The sequence below is a fragment of the Camelus bactrianus genome, chromosome 21 (assembly GCF_048773025.1).
Source record: "Camelus bactrianus isolate YW-2024 breed Bactrian camel chromosome 21, ASM4877302v1, whole genome shotgun sequence".
Classification (NCBI taxonomy): domain Eukaryota; kingdom Metazoa; phylum Chordata; class Mammalia; order Artiodactyla; family Camelidae; genus Camelus; species Camelus bactrianus.
In genome coordinates this window covers 19,383,811-19,401,202 of record NC_133559.1, presented here as the reverse complement: position 1 = coordinate 19,401,202, position 17,392 = coordinate 19,383,811, and the positions used below count along the sequence as shown (strand labels likewise).

At 37.6% G+C, this 17,392-nt stretch overlaps 1 protein-coding gene across 14 annotated transcripts in view; it reads right to left on the bottom strand.

Annotated features, from left to right (window-relative positions):
- Positions 1-16,768, bottom strand: part of PRRC2C (proline rich coiled-coil 2C) — an 85,014-nt gene extending 68,246 nt beyond the window's left edge. For all 14 annotated transcript variants that reach the window (XM_045517941.2, XM_045517949.2, XM_074349790.1 and 11 more), the window contains exon 1: positions 16,550-16,768. The gene's annotated coding sequence lies outside the window, so the exon portion shown is untranslated. The remainder of the gene's footprint in view (positions 1-16,549) is intronic.
- Between the last annotated feature and the right edge of the window lie 624 nt (positions 16,769-17,392).

The window sequence follows — 17,392 nt, the reverse complement described above, 5'->3', positions numbered from 1 at the left end:
CAACAATGTAATAATAGAGCCAAAACAGGAGCAGAAAAACATGTCATAATAAGCCAAGAAACAATGAACTGTTTTTCTTCCTGGGTTTGATAAGAACACAGTTTAAGATTCTTGTGGTTACAAAGTTAACCAACAGACAAAACTAGAACTGTAGAAGAAAATCAACTGGAAATGAACAACAGACCTCTCATTAAAATTTGTATATATAATCATATAATTCAGTTCTTAAGTATTTTCATTATCAGATACAACAATTAAGTTTAAAAAGTTACCCAAAAAAGCAAAAAAGATCAAATTAAAAAAAAAAAACAGAATTGATAAATTCAAAAGTTAGTTCTTCTGGAAAAAATAATATATATAAGCTGAATCACTCTAATTTTAAGTTAACTTTAGAATGGGAAAGATGATATAAAATACACACAGGACATGAAGAGAGGACTTGAAACAAGGGTTTTCTAGGAAAACAGAAATTACCAAATTTGGTTCAAAATAAACAGGTAAAAAGTAAGAGTTGTTCAAAAGTCCCCAACCCCAAAAAGTATCTGGTCCAGGTAATTTCACAGAGGAATTCTGGTGTCATATAACAGAGACAATTCAGGCAGGGCTTGGCAAACTGACTCCTGTGGTGTGTTTTGTAAGTCCTGTGAGCTAAGAATGGTTTAGAATCCAGCAGCATTAAGAATCTATCCTAAAGAAATACTAACATATATGTGCAAAATACACATGCATGTAAAAAGATATTCACTGCAACATAGTACGTGATAAAATTTATTTATGTCAGTCATTAAGTGATCCGTATTTTGAAACATTTGTTGAACACCTACTGTGCATTCTATTCTGTGGCCTATAAATACACAGGTCTTACTTTCTAGTTTGGTTATTCAAATAATAGGTAAATAAGATAATTTCAGATGGTGACAGATGCTATAAATAAAACCAAACAGAATAACATGAGAAAGTAAGAAAGAGTAGAACTACCTTAGATTAGTTGATCTCTAAAGGTCTCTCTGAGGAGAAAGCTTCTAACTTGGATCCAAAGGTGAAGAAGCCAGCTTCAAGCCTGAAGAAAAGCAAATGCAAAGGCCCTCCTGCGTAATACGCTAGTCATGTTCAAAAATACAAAAGCTGGAGAGGCAGAAGCTGGTAAGGGAGAACTGAAAGACAAAGAGGATGAGGTGGGCCTATTAGGATTTAAAATTTTATCTTCAAAGCAATGGGAAACCACTGAATTCTAATCAGAGGCATGTCTTTTGTTTTAAAAATATCATTCTGGCTACAATGTGGAGAATGGATTGTAGGGGCCAATGGTGGAATGTGGAGGTATCATAGATTGCCACACCCTAGGCACAAGATGATGCGGCCGAGACTCAGCTAGATATAGGAGGCTAGGAAAGAGGAATCGAGGACACTCTGGGTCCCGAGCTTGAAAACCTGGACATTAAGTGAGGTAGGGAGGCCCAGATTTAGGGAAGATGGGGAAAGAGGGGAAATCAAGAGTTCTGTTTTAGCCAGGTGTAGTATGAGATACTTATAAAGACACAACAGAGATTTGTACAGAAAGATATTCAAGATAAAAGTAAAAAAGTACAGCACAGGGGGGAGATACAGCTCAGTGGCAGAGTGTGTACTTAGCATGTACAAGGTCCTGGGTTCAATACTCCAGTACCTCCATTAAAAAAATAAATACATAAATAAAAACCTCATTACCTTCCCCCCCAAAAAAGTACAGTACATGATTTTTAAAAACAATATATACTAAGAAAAATACAATACACATGTCAAGTATGAAAAAGTCTACAAAATTGTACCACAAATTATCAGCAGTAGACACTGCTGATCATAAAGGACTCTGTTATACATGCTAGAATATCTTAATCTAAATAATAAGTGCTCTTCAATTTAGTAATAGAAAATAATATATAATGTTTTAAGGAGCAATGACTTGAAATGAAAAAAGTTTCAAGACCAGAAAAATACAAAAATGTATGATTTATGGTTAAGTAAAAAGAAAAGAATTTAAAAATCTATCCTCACTGGCATTACAAATGTCTAAAATATGCAAGAATATTATCAAAGACTACAGGTAAACAAAAAGTAGTTGGGGAATGAGGTTTCATTTGGCTTACCTGCCCTGTAGTTTATGCAACAAATGAAAATAAGAAAAGTAATCTATAAATACAAACACAAAACTACTTGAAGTGAACATTCACTGAGCATAACACCATTGTCATTATTCCTCCTTACAACGTCAAAGGTGCTCGCAAGCAAGGTAATGAAAAATGCCTCTTCCTTACGAGCACTGGCAATGGGGAACCTAACCCACAGTCTATAACTCTATTTCCAAGGGACAACATATCTTCTCTCGTGTGTGTGCTTGCCCTTGGATACTAAAACTTCAATTAATGAAAACTCTTAAAGCTTGCTGGAGCAATTAGCATATTGTCTGAAACACAATTTAGCAAAGCAATCCTCTATAGGTTACGCTGAAACAACAAGCTTTCTGAGAGAACATCCCTTATTACTGCAGTGACAACATTCATTCGACATTTATGGAACAAATGTGTTGAGAACAAATAAACTGCCATTGGTTATAAGAAGGTGATTACATCTCCAAGAGGTAAATTTACCAGCATGTATGCACTTGCTTTTTATATTTCAATATTATGATCCTTATTTCACCCTATTATCTTTGAAAGGCACTTTGCAAAATAAGGAAGAAAGACTTTGGGTTAATCCATGAATAACAACTTTTTTCTGAAATGATTTTAAGGCAGTTCTTTGAAGGAAAACTTGTGGTCCCAGGAGGTTGTATCTTTTTCTCTAAGCCAAAAATATTCACTCCCTATAATGCTTCTGAGGACAGAAAATAAATTTAAATTCCTCAGTTGTTCTGTTCTCATTGTCTTCTAACTCCACTTAAAATATGGATATATTATCTTTATTTCCTGAAATAATGACAAGCACTCAGCAATATTTTTGAAATTGTAAGAATAATTTTTTATTCCATTGTCTAAATCTTAAATATCTTTATAATATTCAGGTTCTTCATTATTATAATTTTATACTGAACCCTAGATTATAATGTATAAGTCACGAACTGACATCTATTAGGCTAAACATTTCTGGATAACAAAGAAAACATACAATTATTAATAAATTTTAATTATTAGATTAATTTATGAAAGATTTTCTCTCACAGAGAAAATCTAAATCACAGGGATTTAGAAAGACTATTAAACTACTACTGTTCATTCTTTAGCCTCTATCTTTGTACAGAAGTAAAATATTCAAGTGATACTAGTGATACTTTTGGTAAAGAAACTGATAGTATTTAAAATGTGCAGCTCTGCAGAAATAATTATTCTTAAATAAGGAAATAGTTTGGAATTGTATCTCAGTCTTAAAAAATATTTTGTTGTTGGCTTGTTTCTTTTACTTTAAATTTTACTCTGAAAATGTGACATCTTGTTCAATGTTTCCCCACAGGTCGTTCAAAAATAAATGCTTAACTTGGAAAAAAAAAACCTGCCAGATGTTGTTTTAGATGTCAGGATATATCATGATAAGATAGATGATGCCCTCTGCCTTCATGGAACTTCTAACAAACAATAAACAAATAAATAAAAATATGGAAATGAACAAAACTTAACTGGGTAAAAGGACAGCAAAGAAAGGAAAGAGACTTCAGACACGACAGTGAAGGTCTCTTTTCTGAAAAGGGGACATGAGTTAAGGAAATCAATCAGTGGTTCTCAACCCAGGCTGCTCAGATTTATCCAGGAGGGGTTTAAATGATACTATATGTACAGGGCCCATGCCAGACCAGTTAAATCATAATTTCTGTGGCTGGGTCAGGCGATAGTATTCTTTGAAAATATCCCCAAGTGTTTCTGAAATATAGCCACAATTGGGAACCATGGAGAAAACAAAAGAACTTTGATCTGGGAAAAGAATGTTCAAGTGTAAAGGTCATGCCTGAGGGAGACAAGGCAAGAGAGAAAGAGTACACGGAAGTCTCGTTTTGCAGAACCTCATGGGCTAGGATAAGGAGTATTGCCCTTGAGTTTATTCTAAATGCCATGAAGAGTCAACGGAGGGAATAATCCAAAAATATCTCAACTGCTGAGTAAATGCATGGCTGCGTTCAGCAGACCCATTATCTTAAGAAACAAAATGGAACAATTTACATAAATTAGTAATTCAAAAAACCCCTGAAATAGTAAACTCAATAGGAGCATTTCCCTTCAAACCTGCGAGCTTCTGATTTCAAAAAAAACATATGGTACAGATATAGGAGACCAAAGGAACTGTATCTTCTACTTGGCTCACTTTTAATTTTGAAAAGCTTTTTGTTATTTGTATATTAATAAGAGTATTTTTTATATTACTGCCCTGCCTACTATGTACCTAAACATTTATATCATTAAGGGCTGAGGGTCAGTCTGCAAAAGCAAAAGCCTTTTGAATAACACACCTCCTTTCTCTGTTTAAGGTAAGAGAAAGTAACCATATTTCTAAATGCAAGGTTCTATGACTGCAATGCTGGTAAGAAACTAGCATTTTTTTTTCCATTGAAATTGGATGTAGCAAAACACGTGCACCTGTACTCCCCAGATTTTGAATAATGAATATATATTACTTCTTTGGGGAAGAAAAAAGGTTAAGATGAAAGAAAGGAAGAAATGGAGAAAAAAAGTCAGTATTTTTAAAGCAAACAGATTGTTTCCAAAAGGTCTAAGGGAAATTTGGAAGGCAATGGTTTATCGTAATATAAACATCAACTTTTTGAAATGAAAGAATGACTGAACAGTGGTAACAAAAAAATGGATTTCATGAAAGGATAGGTATTGTAGACTGAAAATTTGTGTGTGTGTGTGGCGGGGAACTGTAAAGGGTTTCCACATCAAGAGATCAGCCACCACCTCTAAAATTCCTTCAGTGGAATTCCTTCAGTGGAAAATTGTAAGATTCTAAGGTCACTCATTTACCACTAAAAACCACTAAAAAAGGACTCAAAAGTATTTGATACTGAAAACAATTTAAGTGATATTTAAAATCTAGTTTATTTGAAAAAAAAACTTATACTTTTGCAAATCACCAATTTGCTAAATTCAGTTAAATGACAGAATCATAATCTTTCTGGCCTCAATGTGCTTCTAAGCAGCCAAGCTCTCTTTGCCTCTTTCTCATTATTCTTATGGTGATCACTTAGTTCCTCAGGGAAATACAGCACAAGGCCCCACTCATTTAAATAGTTAACATTAAAAAGAAACTGAAACTATTTCCTGAGGAGGATGCTGGACACATTCAACAAATGTTCTACATAACAAATAAAGGAAGAATATCTACTATTAATTAATAATAGTTGAGTATGACACGCAAACACAAAAAGTTAATGTGTAAGCCATTTTCTTTGGTTTCTGTGACTCTGACACGTCTCATTTTTTTCTGTCCCTCTACACAAATGTTAACTCCTTCTGCAGTCTCTCCTCTACGTGCTTTTTCCTCTTTGGCCATCTCATCCTCTGCTGCTTCAGTAAGGGTAATTCCCAAACTTTCCTTCAAGCTACAATCTTCAGACATACATTTTCAACTGCCCATAGAACAAAAATTCTTCACTTAAATTTCTTGACAGAACTACAAACTTGAAATGTTTAATTCCCCCATTCACTCATACAAATACTTTTCCAGTGCCTCCTATATTGTCAGGCACTACAAGGAACAAGTGAGAGACATGCTGTCCTCATCAACCAAGTGCAGATCTCTGTTTGGAAATTTGAGATGGCTGGAAAAGATACGCAAAGAACTGGGGGGAAAGACAGTCAACCAGGAAAATAAGGCACTGACACCTCAGTAGAAGCTGTAGCCCAGGAATACACAGTATTCCCAAGTCTGTGCAGTTTGAAGACTCCCAACAATGCCCTCCCCTAGGAGAGGGGAGTAGTGGCAGGCACACAGCAGCTGAATTGAGTAAGGAATTAAAGTTGGTCCAGATCGGCGTAAAGAAAAGCAAGGGAGACGAGAATATTGCCAGGAAAATGCTTAGAGTTAACACTTCATGAAGTCTAAGCCTGGGAATGAAGTAAGAGAAGTTGGAAGTGAATAGGAGGAGAGGGGAAGGAACTGGAAATTTCAATACGGTTGAACAAAGGCTCTAACAATAGTGATTACTGAATGTTCGCTGAGTCAAGCTTACTATGGATTGTTTTGTTCATTTAATAAAAACAACGGGAGAAAATGTACTGAGTGAGAAAAGTGGAGGCATAGGAGCTTGTGATTTGAATTTAAGATTACAGGTGATGACAGGGTTTAGACAGCAGACATTAAACATCAGGCACACATCGTATGTGTGACTGTGCACGGGTACATGTACACACAGAGAATGGTAAAGCAAATACAGCAAGCTATTAACAATCAGGGAATATGGATGAAGATGGAAATTCTTTGTGCCAGTTTTACAATGTTTCTGTGAGATTAAGATTGTTCTTCCTCACCCACCTCAAAAGAAAATTAAAAAAAGAAAAAAGCTTGTTTCCCCAAACATGTTCTGCTCAACCTCACCATAATCATTTCCCCCAAACTCTGGTTTAAAACCTTGAGTAATCTTTGATACTCATTTTTCCCACTTCTAACATAAAGAGGGATCCAAGTTCTACACATTCTAATTTAGCAAGGTCTCTTGAAGCCAAATTTTTATTTTAAATCTGAGCTCTAAACATGTAGTATAGTGTAAAAATATCAGGTTGTGGAATAAGATCTCAAAGCCCAAGTCACTAAAACTTACTAATGAAGAAACAGCTTTAGAGGAGTGAAACTGATAAGGCTAGGAAGTGATGGGGCCACGATTAAACTCAGGCTTGATGCCAAAGCCTGTACCCAAGGTAACCGCACCATAAGAAAACCAGAATTAAATGCTCTTTACAGGTCAGATAAGCATCAAACCTTAAAAAAATATAGTAACATGTCACTTGAGGCCAAGAGACTTTAAAAAGATTCCAAGTTTCTTTATCAAAACTTACTGTTACAATATGGAGTAAAATATCAAGGATAAAAAATTAAAGCAACAAAACAGTAATATCTCAATTAACAAATGTATTCCATCTGTTGTAAAAACATCATTTTGAAGTATAATAATATAAAAAGCATCAGAATCAATGCACTATAGACTGCAAAGGCAGGGGTGGGGTGACGAACTGAATTGTGTGTGTCCCCTCCCCGCCATTCACATGTTAAAGCCCGAACTACCAATGTGATAGATACTTGGAGAGAGGGCTTTGGGGGGATAATCAGGTTTAGGCGAGGTGATGAGGGTGTGGCCGCATAATGGGATTACTACTCTTGTAAGAGGAAGAGACACCAGAGCTCTCTCTCTGACAAGTGAGGACTCAGCTAAAAGGCAGCCAGTCATGTGCAAGCCAGGAAGGGAGACCTCACCAGACCCCGACTACCCTGGCACCCTGTTCTTGGGCTTCCGAGCCTCCAGAACGGTGATAAATAAATTTCCTTTGTATCACTCAAATTTTAACTAAATTTTCCATTTAAAATTAGAAAGTCAAGACATTCAGCACAATCCTGAGTTTCAGGTCAATCAGCATTCAAAATATAACCTTTCTAAAAAGTGTTACTTTTTAAACACATTTATTAAAGTACTAGCCTTTACACACTCCTCCTTAAATAAATACAAGACAAACGACAATCATAGAATATCTGAGGTTGAAAATTATTTTATATTCAAAGAATGTGGTCAATATGAAGTAATGTGACCTGTAAAATGAATACATTAGACCCTCCCTTTTTCTTTTTTAATTGAAGTATAGTTTATTTACAATGTTGTGTTAGTTTCAGGTGTACAGCAAAGTGATTTATACATATATACTTCCAAATATTCTTTACCATTAATAGGTTATTACAAGATATTGAATACAGTTCCCTGTGCTATCCAGTAGGACCTTGTTGTTTATCTAGTGTGTATATGTTAATCCCAAACTCCTAATTACCTGCCCCTGCCCACCACCCCGCTTTGGTAACCATACTTTGTTTTCTATGTCTGTGAGTCTATTTCTGGTTTGTAAATAAGTTGACTTGTATCTCTCTCTCTCTCTCTCTCTGGAAAGACACCACATATGATACATACATCCGAAGGAGTAACAATGCATTCTATGACTTTCTTAGGATTTGAAAAGGTCTCAGAATGCTGGGCAGAATTAAACTGGATTTAATAATAGTTAAATAGTCATAGTTAAAGAACTGAATTTCATAAATACATAATACAGACCCAGCCTGTTAATATCAAATAGTCTGTCAGGGGACAGCTACTGTGACAATACAGCTTTATAAAATCGCTACTTTAATAGAAATCTAATGCACAAATCTGGAATTATTAACAGTTCTACTGAATTTTGTGTTTATCACATTCTTCAGAGTATTATGCTCAATTCTGGGCTTTTAAAAAACAAACTAAACTGGATACAAAGGAAAAATTTTCTAACTGTTCAGTTTATGATAGGTGGAAACAAGTTATCTTAGACTCATAGTATTCTCTACTTTTCACCCTTTGCCAAGCAATGCAAAATGCTGTGAAATGATTTGTAATTTTACTGAGGCAAAAAAATTTGCATGCAATGCCATGTGGTATGTGATAGAAGGGTGCTTCCTACATCTCCTACTGTTCCATCCCCAGAGTTTGTTTTGTTTCTTAGATACAATAACTCTTGTGAAGATATATTAACTGTCTCCTGGGGGGGGGGGGCGTCAGGGGGCGCAGACTTCTGCAAAGAAAGCCAAAACCTAGCTAGTGCAAATGATGGAATCCAAGAGAAAGTGAAGTTTGAATGCTATTGTGGTATTCAAATATTTGGAAATTTAGAAGATCTTAAAATATGATTGTTAAAGGTTGACTACTGTGTCCTCCTGGGCACCAGGTACATACAAGCAAAAGCAAGATAAGCCTTTATCAGAAGTATCTTAAAAGGTAATTTTTGCTTTGAGTGAGAGGTTGAACTGGTCAAACTTCTAAGGTCACTTTCATCTCCAATAGTTATAATCACTTAGTAATTCTGAAGTCAAGAGTGACATCCAATATTTTTAAGATCACATTTGCCACTATATTAAGCTAAGAATACCACCATATGTTGAATACCTCTACTACAAATAGCACTACAGCAAAAGCATTAAAAATCATCACTTTAAAAAACAAAGTGTGATATAAATACATCTGTTGGAGTTTTAATAAAAATGGTAGAAGGGCTTAGGCTGTTCTTAGATCAAACCATGCGAATTAAGTTTCTGGGGCCAAGAAAGCCTTAACCACCAGAAAAGAAAGGTAGCTATCAAATCTGTACTATAAATTACTGTTCTAGCAAAGCAAAGCTGTGTATCTATCATTTACTTGATGAGGTGACTGCCAGAGTACTCTTTTTGACAACATGTAATATATAAAAACTGTTCATATTACACAATTACTTCTCTTAAAGTGGATCAGTTTAAATTCCAGCTCTAACATTTAGTAGCTAGATGTTTTTATAGAGTAATTGTCTATGTATATTATGGCACAAGTATTCCCACAGTCATTAAATTAATTCTGAATTTTTATTTCCTCATCTGTGGGCTAAAGTATCTTCCCAGTCTGTTGTGAGATTTAAGTGTGCATAAAGCTCATAGATGGTGTCTGATGCTTAATAATGAGCTTAATAAATGGCAATAATATTTTCAAAACTTATATACTGCAAATAAAAAATAAAGCATACACACATTTCTCAGTCAACTTTCTTTTCTGCAAGGAAAGTATGTTGGATACTATGGGAGAAAAAAGAGAAGCATTCTCTTTAAGATGCTCATCCAATATCATGAATTATTCTAAACCTTTCATATAACTAAAAGGCTGCCTTTAAGGGTTGGAATTTTAAGTTTAAAATTCTTCAGTGTTGAGAATTGGTTAGCATGCCTCCCTACCAAGCACTGGCTCTATTCCTCTATCATTAAAATGTCCTGTCTTGAGACATGTAAACCTACTCATCTCTTTCCCCTACTTTCATTTTTTCCATGTCTTCAAATTTATCATAAATATAAGTATACAATCAAAATATTTTATTTTCTGGCCAGGAAATCAAGCAATCAGCACATAAAGGCTATTCTTGACTTTTTAATCCTTACTAAATAGTTCTTTCTTCAGCAGGAGTTTCTTTGTCTCCAAAATATCAGAGGACTCTGACTCTACAGTTGGAGATATTTCATCTTTCCACTTTCTGTATCTTAATTGTGGTGTGGGCTACACGAAACCACACATATTAAAACTTATAGAACTGTACACCAAAAAAATACAACTTTTCATCATTTAAATTTTAACACTCATACAGCAATATAATCAACCTTCCACCTCTGTCAAAAGCCTCATTTCAATAGCATCTTTTCCCTGTTTTTAAAATAAAATTCCTTTATCTGTTCCTTCAGAAGTAATTCTTCATATTGTGTTCTTCAGTTAAGATCTGCAAAACTTAAACCTAACATTAGTTATTTAAAAATACAGATCAAGAGACAATAGTCATTGCAAAAAAACACAAATTGTAATTGGAACTGAAAAATTACAAAGTGGTTTTTTGAAGATTAAATTGTGTTAAGGATAGTTTTATTGGTATATTCTTTCCTCTTTGAAAGTTGACAATCCATATGCTATATTCATACTGTTTCCCAATTATTGGAAATATTTAATAAGCTACAATGCACATCTTTAAAACGCAATGGGCAAACTGGAATTTTCTACTTGCCCAAACTTAAAACTTAACCCATTTGCCAATAAGTTCTAAGTTTTTTGTTCCTAGTGACCATTTCTCCAGCCTCCCAATTGTTTTTGATGTTGTTCTACATGTGTCCTTAATATGTCTCCTCAAGGAGCCTTCTGGAGCATCCACAGGCCTCCACAGGGTCTTTACGCAAATAGAAAAACATACCCTCTGGGAAGACACAGGTACTCCTTGGGGAGAGGGCTGATGCCTTGGGAGGGAGAGGGGATGTGCAGGTGCAACCTCCCCCAGGAAGCCTTAACCAGGCAGGGCACAGGACTCCGCAAGCAGAACATGGGCTGGATTTCAGTCCTTGTTGCCTCCTTCAGCCTGGCATCTTTGTGCAGCACACAGATGGTACAACCATATACAGCAGCCCTGCACTTTCAGATTATTCATTAGGAAAGGAGGAAGGAGGAAGATCAGTTATTAGCTTCCCTAGGCACCCATTCTCTAAACTACAAGTGCATCCATGAGGGGATCTTACAATCTCATCAGGAACTTGTCCTCCCTTTACCTTTAACTTTCTACTTCTCATTGTTCTCTTTTCTGTTTTAAATGTGGTTAAGACCCATGTGACATCAAATATTAAATTAGAGAAACAGGAAACACAATGTGATCATCATAACACTCCTCTAAGATAGGGAAAACGGGTATTACCCTTACTGCACAGATGAATGCAGTGTACCCAAAATGTGAAGAAAAGTCACTTACTCCCAAAGTTTAACAGCAGGCACAAAATGACAAAGGGACTAAACCTAAGTTTTTAAACTCCTAGTCCATAGCTAATTTTGAGTACTCAACACACCTAAAAAATCAAGAGGTCTCACTACTTATTCCTCCCTGCTGAATGAAACTTTCACCCTCATTACTTGACCTAAAGTTTCTTAGGGTCACCAAGGTTTGCTCAAGCCAAATCCACAGAGCCATTTCGCACATATTTTTCTGAACTCTGCTACTTTTGGCTCTAATAATCCTATTTTTTTATTATTCTCTTCCACCCTTATTTCTGTAATGACTTTTCTTCAGTTATTCATTCTTGTTCTCCTTCTCCTGTCATACAGTGTCTCAGACATCCTGTTACATTTCTGTCCAAATAAACCCACTCCATGTTGCAGTTCATCATGGAAACGGTTGTCCCTAATATGCAGTTAAGGTTCTAATTTATATCTCTACTCCTGTAATGCTGCTATTTCCTGTTTGATGAATTTATCCCATTTCTAGGCTTTCAACACTTCTGGTCTTCATTAATTCCAACTGTTGCCTGATCCAAACCAGTATTCATTTCTCACAGCAGTTATGTCCCAAAAGGGATAAAAATGACTACTGATGGTATATTAAATGATTTTAAGTGGCCCATGGAGGAATATTGAAAATTACATGTTTATTTTGAGACATATGGAAGGGGGGGACTGTAATACCAGTAATCATGTAAATTTTCCTTTTAAATTAACTTAATTAAATAAAAGACAATACACTGAATTAAAAAAAATTGATAGACGGTTTGAAAATAAAGCAAAAATTGCGACTGACTTAAGCCTGGGAAACACTGGCCACTGGGTAATCCATGTATTATATAGGAGTCAAACACTCAAGCTCTGGGTCAATGATTCAAATCTCCCTAGCTAGTAACTTGGAACAAATTACTAAATCTCTTTACATTCCAATTTTCTAGTTGTATAATGGGAATAAAATAATCCATATCCTAGGCTTACTATATGGAACGAGAGATAATCCACAAAATGTTATCAGCTCAGTGCCTGGCATGGTAAGTGCTTACAAAATACTAATAATTACAATTACTCGTAAACAACAAGTTCATGCTATATATAGTGCAGGAAACTATATTCGATAATCTTGTAGTAACTTACGGTGAAAAAGAATATGAAAACGAATATATGTATGTTCATGTATGACTGAAGCATTGTGCTGTACACCAGAAATTGACACAACATGTAAACTAACTATACTTCAATAAAAGACACACACACACACACACACACACACACACAAATGGGGGAAAAATTACTCTTAGTCTCTTCTGGCCACATGCCTTTATTTGTAATCAACTGGGCTCCTGATCTATACTATAAACAATTTTCCATATTTGGATTTTCTGCTGCAAACTTACATTACCTGCTTGCTACCTTTAACTTTTGGTATGAATCTAAAGATTACACTATGACTTTTAATATTAATCCTTAAGACTGCGAACATCTTGGCAGTAGGAACCAAAAGCCACTTTCCTGATGCACTAGGCCTTACAAAATTAAAAGAATCTTTAATGTTTGTTGAATAAACCTAAAAATTAAGAAGCATAATCTGATGCAAATGAATCTCACAATGCATGCTACACAAACTATTTGAAAGCATCTGATACTATTTTATTAGATAAAGAAAGAGGAAAAATGATACCTATTCTTTTGCTCCACTAAGATATTTGTCAGTTGACTCTTAATTGTGGGTGTATTCTTTGTGGTTCCTAATTTCATTCATACATATATAATAAACTCGAGGTATAGCTAACCACTGTACGAAGTGATAAGGACATGGAAACAGTCTAGTAAAAGCAAACAGACTAATATTAGAACACAGATAAGAAAATAGAAAACTACTGGATAGTACATTGTGTAAATGATACACAACAGTGTTTTTTTAATACTAGATGTGCCCACAAATGCTGATTATGGCCTATCCCTCTTAAACGTAGAGCACCTACTAGCACCACACGAGGGTGAGTACATTACAGTACACCGACATAGTAACTCCACTGCTAGCCTGTGTTCAACTCTAGGTATATGCTAACCACATAAAAGTTTTTGTTTGCTAACTAGACAAATGCTGAAACTCAGTAACAGCCCTTGTTTGATCTGATTTTCCAGCAAATATGTACACACACAGGCCCCCCAAAACTTGACATGCATTCTGTCAACCTAGAGCAAGATAATGACTAGAAATATAACTGCCCAAAAGGTCTGTTTTTATTTAGCCCTCTGGAGAACACTTTACCCAAAAAGATATCCTGACTGATTCATCAATGACATTATGGAGAATGTTTAAATGTATGACTCAAAACAAACTTACTAATTCTCAAGACTTCTAAGCAACAGTTAACACAGACTGAGATAAGCTTTCACTGTGTTACCCTATTCAAAGGTGACAAGTCTCACTTTACTTAAAGTATTAGTCATAACTCAACCAGACATAACTTTTACATCTCCTTCTCATTAAGAATAGGGTTCTGAACCAATCTGTGTCAACATTTTATCAATGATCCATCCTTGACTTACACAAATATGGCATAAATAGCCTCTGAAACACAAATTACTCAACTGACTTACAAAACTAAAGTGATGTTTGGGAGTGGGGGGTTGGGGACGGGAGGCAATCACTAGGAGGGAAAGGGGGACATAATATAATCCTCAAAGACATTTTACCAGTAAGTACTGTGGGATGGAGTAGACTGAGGGGACACGAGGTTGGAATGAGCCGTAACTTCTGTATTTTCACTATGCATAATACACTGATCCCAGGGGTACTGACTAGAGCATAACGAACTCTTTAAGAAACAAAATCAAGTATATACTTTTTTTCCTTTTTTAAAAGATATTTAGGTCTAAAAATCCTAAAAAAAGAAAAGAAAAGAAGAACCACTTCTTAAGTTCCCAAAGAATGTATACTCCATTCTAAAAATATTCAGATTACCTTCTGCTTGGAGGAGAGTATTTTCTTCTAGCAGTGTTGTCATTCTCCTTGCACGACTAGCTGACCTTTTACCATGTACTGAGCACAGTAATAAGCCTTTTACATACGCTGTCTTTGTAATCCTACAGCAAGCCTGTTGGATTGCTGGTACTGTTATCTCCATTTTACAGATGAGGAAAGACAGCGCAGAAATCAAAATTTAAAAATTGTGTCTTACTACAGAGTTAGGGTCTTGCTCAACTGACCTTTATATAGGAAAAGGGCACAATAATCAGCTTCTAACCCATCCCCAAAGCAGCTATAAACAATTTTTTTACATATCGCAACACTTTAACCTTCACATGCAACAATGTTTCTATACCGGATAAAGCAAAACAAAAACTAGGTTAATAATGCTGCATCTTAGTTACTAGAACTCATAAAACTACGAGGAACAGAGAGGCAGTCTGACGGCTTAGAGCAACCCTTTTGGGTTTAGACATCTGGGTTTGAGTCTATACAGCACCATCAATAACTGCTGTGTGACCATGGTCCAACTAATTTCTCAGATTTCATTTACTCATCTGTGAAATGGGGATGACAACAGCACATCCCTCAAAGGCTTGCTGTAGTTTTAACAAAGAGGATGTGTGTAAAGGTCTTATTTCTGTGCTCAGTACATAGTAAACGGTCAACTATGGAGGAGGGAGAACAGCCACATATATAAGCCCACTAGACCAAAAATAAAAGTAAAAAGTCTGTATTTTGAAAATTCCATTATAGGCAAGGAGAAAATAACTATTTGAATATACGCTAGAGATAGAACTCAAATTTAATCTATTCCTCTTTTTTTTTTTTTTAGGGGAACAATGCATCTGAGGTGGGCCAGAAAAGATGCTGCAGTGCATCTGTGACACACACCTAAAAATGGCTCCAGTCAGAGCAGCATCTTAATTACCAACAAAGGAGGTTAAATCTACTTTTAACAAATGCTAGAGTTAAGCTTGGTGGACCCTTAAGCATCATCCTATCATTTTAATCTGCAGGAGTAAGCTATCAAGCACCTAATCAAGGATCCCGGATTCTTCTGGTGCATTCCAAATGAAAATCTTACAGCACAGCCGCCTACTGTACAATTCCAAGCACCCTGGTGAGGTATGAATCTACAGACCTAGGCTGAAGATCGGCCAATGCGGAAATCCGGGTAGCTTTAGAAGACAGCAAACATCAGGCATGTCAGAAAGCTCAAAAAAAATCTCAGATCAAGTTAAAACAAATATGCAACCCTTTAAAGGAATTAGACGCATTCTTCTCAAGCAAAGGAAGAATCTATCAGCGTTCTTACTGGCCTCCGTGCCCTTTTCTTCAAGTCCTAAAGCGGGGGCTTTGCCGTAACATCAATACTAATGCCATCTCAGAGAATAAGCTGCAGAGTGGGGTTCAGCATGCAGGTTCGGGGATGCAGAGGCCCAGGGTGCGAACAGACTCTCCGAACCCGCCCCTGGAGTTGGGGCAGCACAGCCCTAGCGGAAGTAGGGTTGGTCCTGATTCCCCGAAGAGCCTCTCACCGAGCCCGGTCTTTAACCGGGTCTCTCCCGCACACTGCTCACTGCAAATTTCACCGTCACCACCCACGGAGAAGAGGTGAGCACTGAAGGCCCTAGGAGAGCCCTTGACTTGTTTAGGGGACGCATCCCCACACTAGAAAAGAGACCGCGCACCCGCCTGTCCTACGGGAAGGAAACTCCCTTCCCTTACCCGGCAACGCGAGTAATCCCCCGCAGGGCCCAAGCAGGGCCTGGGTAGGAGGAGACCGACGGGTCCGGAACTCCCGCTGCAGACCACATGGGGCGGGTGTGACTCCGGTTTCCCGCTCCCCGAGCAGGAGGCCGAGGCTCCCCCGGACAGAGATGATGGCAGCCAAAGGGGAAACGGGGATGCCCGGACCCACCCAGGGCCCTGTCCACGCGGCTCCCCGTGTCCGGGGGCCAGGACCGGGGTGCGCTCCCACGCCCCGGGCCGCCCCGCGCCAGCCCTCCGGATGGGGCCCGCTTTGGTCGCAGCTCCTACGCCCGAGCTTTCCTTACCGGCCAGGGTGAGTGTCAAGCTGAGTGTGCTGGCGCACTTCGAGGGGCCCCGCCGAGCTCTGATCGGGGGAAGGGGGAGGGGAGGCGAAGGGTAGGGGGCGGCTGGAAGGACCACCGAACCCGGAAAGCCGAAGCTGCGGATGGACAAACCGCCAAAGCACTTTCGCTGCTTCCCGAGAGGGAGATAGCGAGCGAGAAAAAGAAGCAAGATGGCGGCTAGCCAGCCCCTACGTACGACGTCATGCGGCGGCGTACGTCAGGCAAATCCCCGCAAGACCGCCCCCCGGCGCAGAGACGGCCGGATCACGTGAGGTCTCCGTGGCGGCCCAACCAGGGAGGAAGGCGACGGCGCCTTCTGCTGGACGGAGGGAGTCCCTGCAATCAGAGCTCCCGCTGCAGGGTAGAGTTCTCCTGAGACCTGTCCAGGAGCTCTTAAAGAGACCTCGATTACAGGTTGATAAGCCTCAGGGAAGTGAGCACTCTTGGATGTGCTGGATAGGTGTGTGAATTGGTTTAACCCGCGGTTTGGCAGTGTGTATCAAAAGTAAGCCGTACCTAATCTTTAACCTTGGTATTTGACAATATCCTGATATTTTCCAGAAATGCACCTACACAATATTCATACCCAAACCTGTCCGTTGATAAAGATACAGATAAATACACTATGATCCATTCATATTATGGACTATTTTGAAGCCATTAAAGTCACAATAATATTTAATAACCAGGGAAATGTTTAAGCCATCATTACACTATGAAAACACACACATATGTATATTCATAGAACAAAAGACTCAAAAAATGTACTTCAAAGTGTTAATAATGATAAACATGTTAACAAGT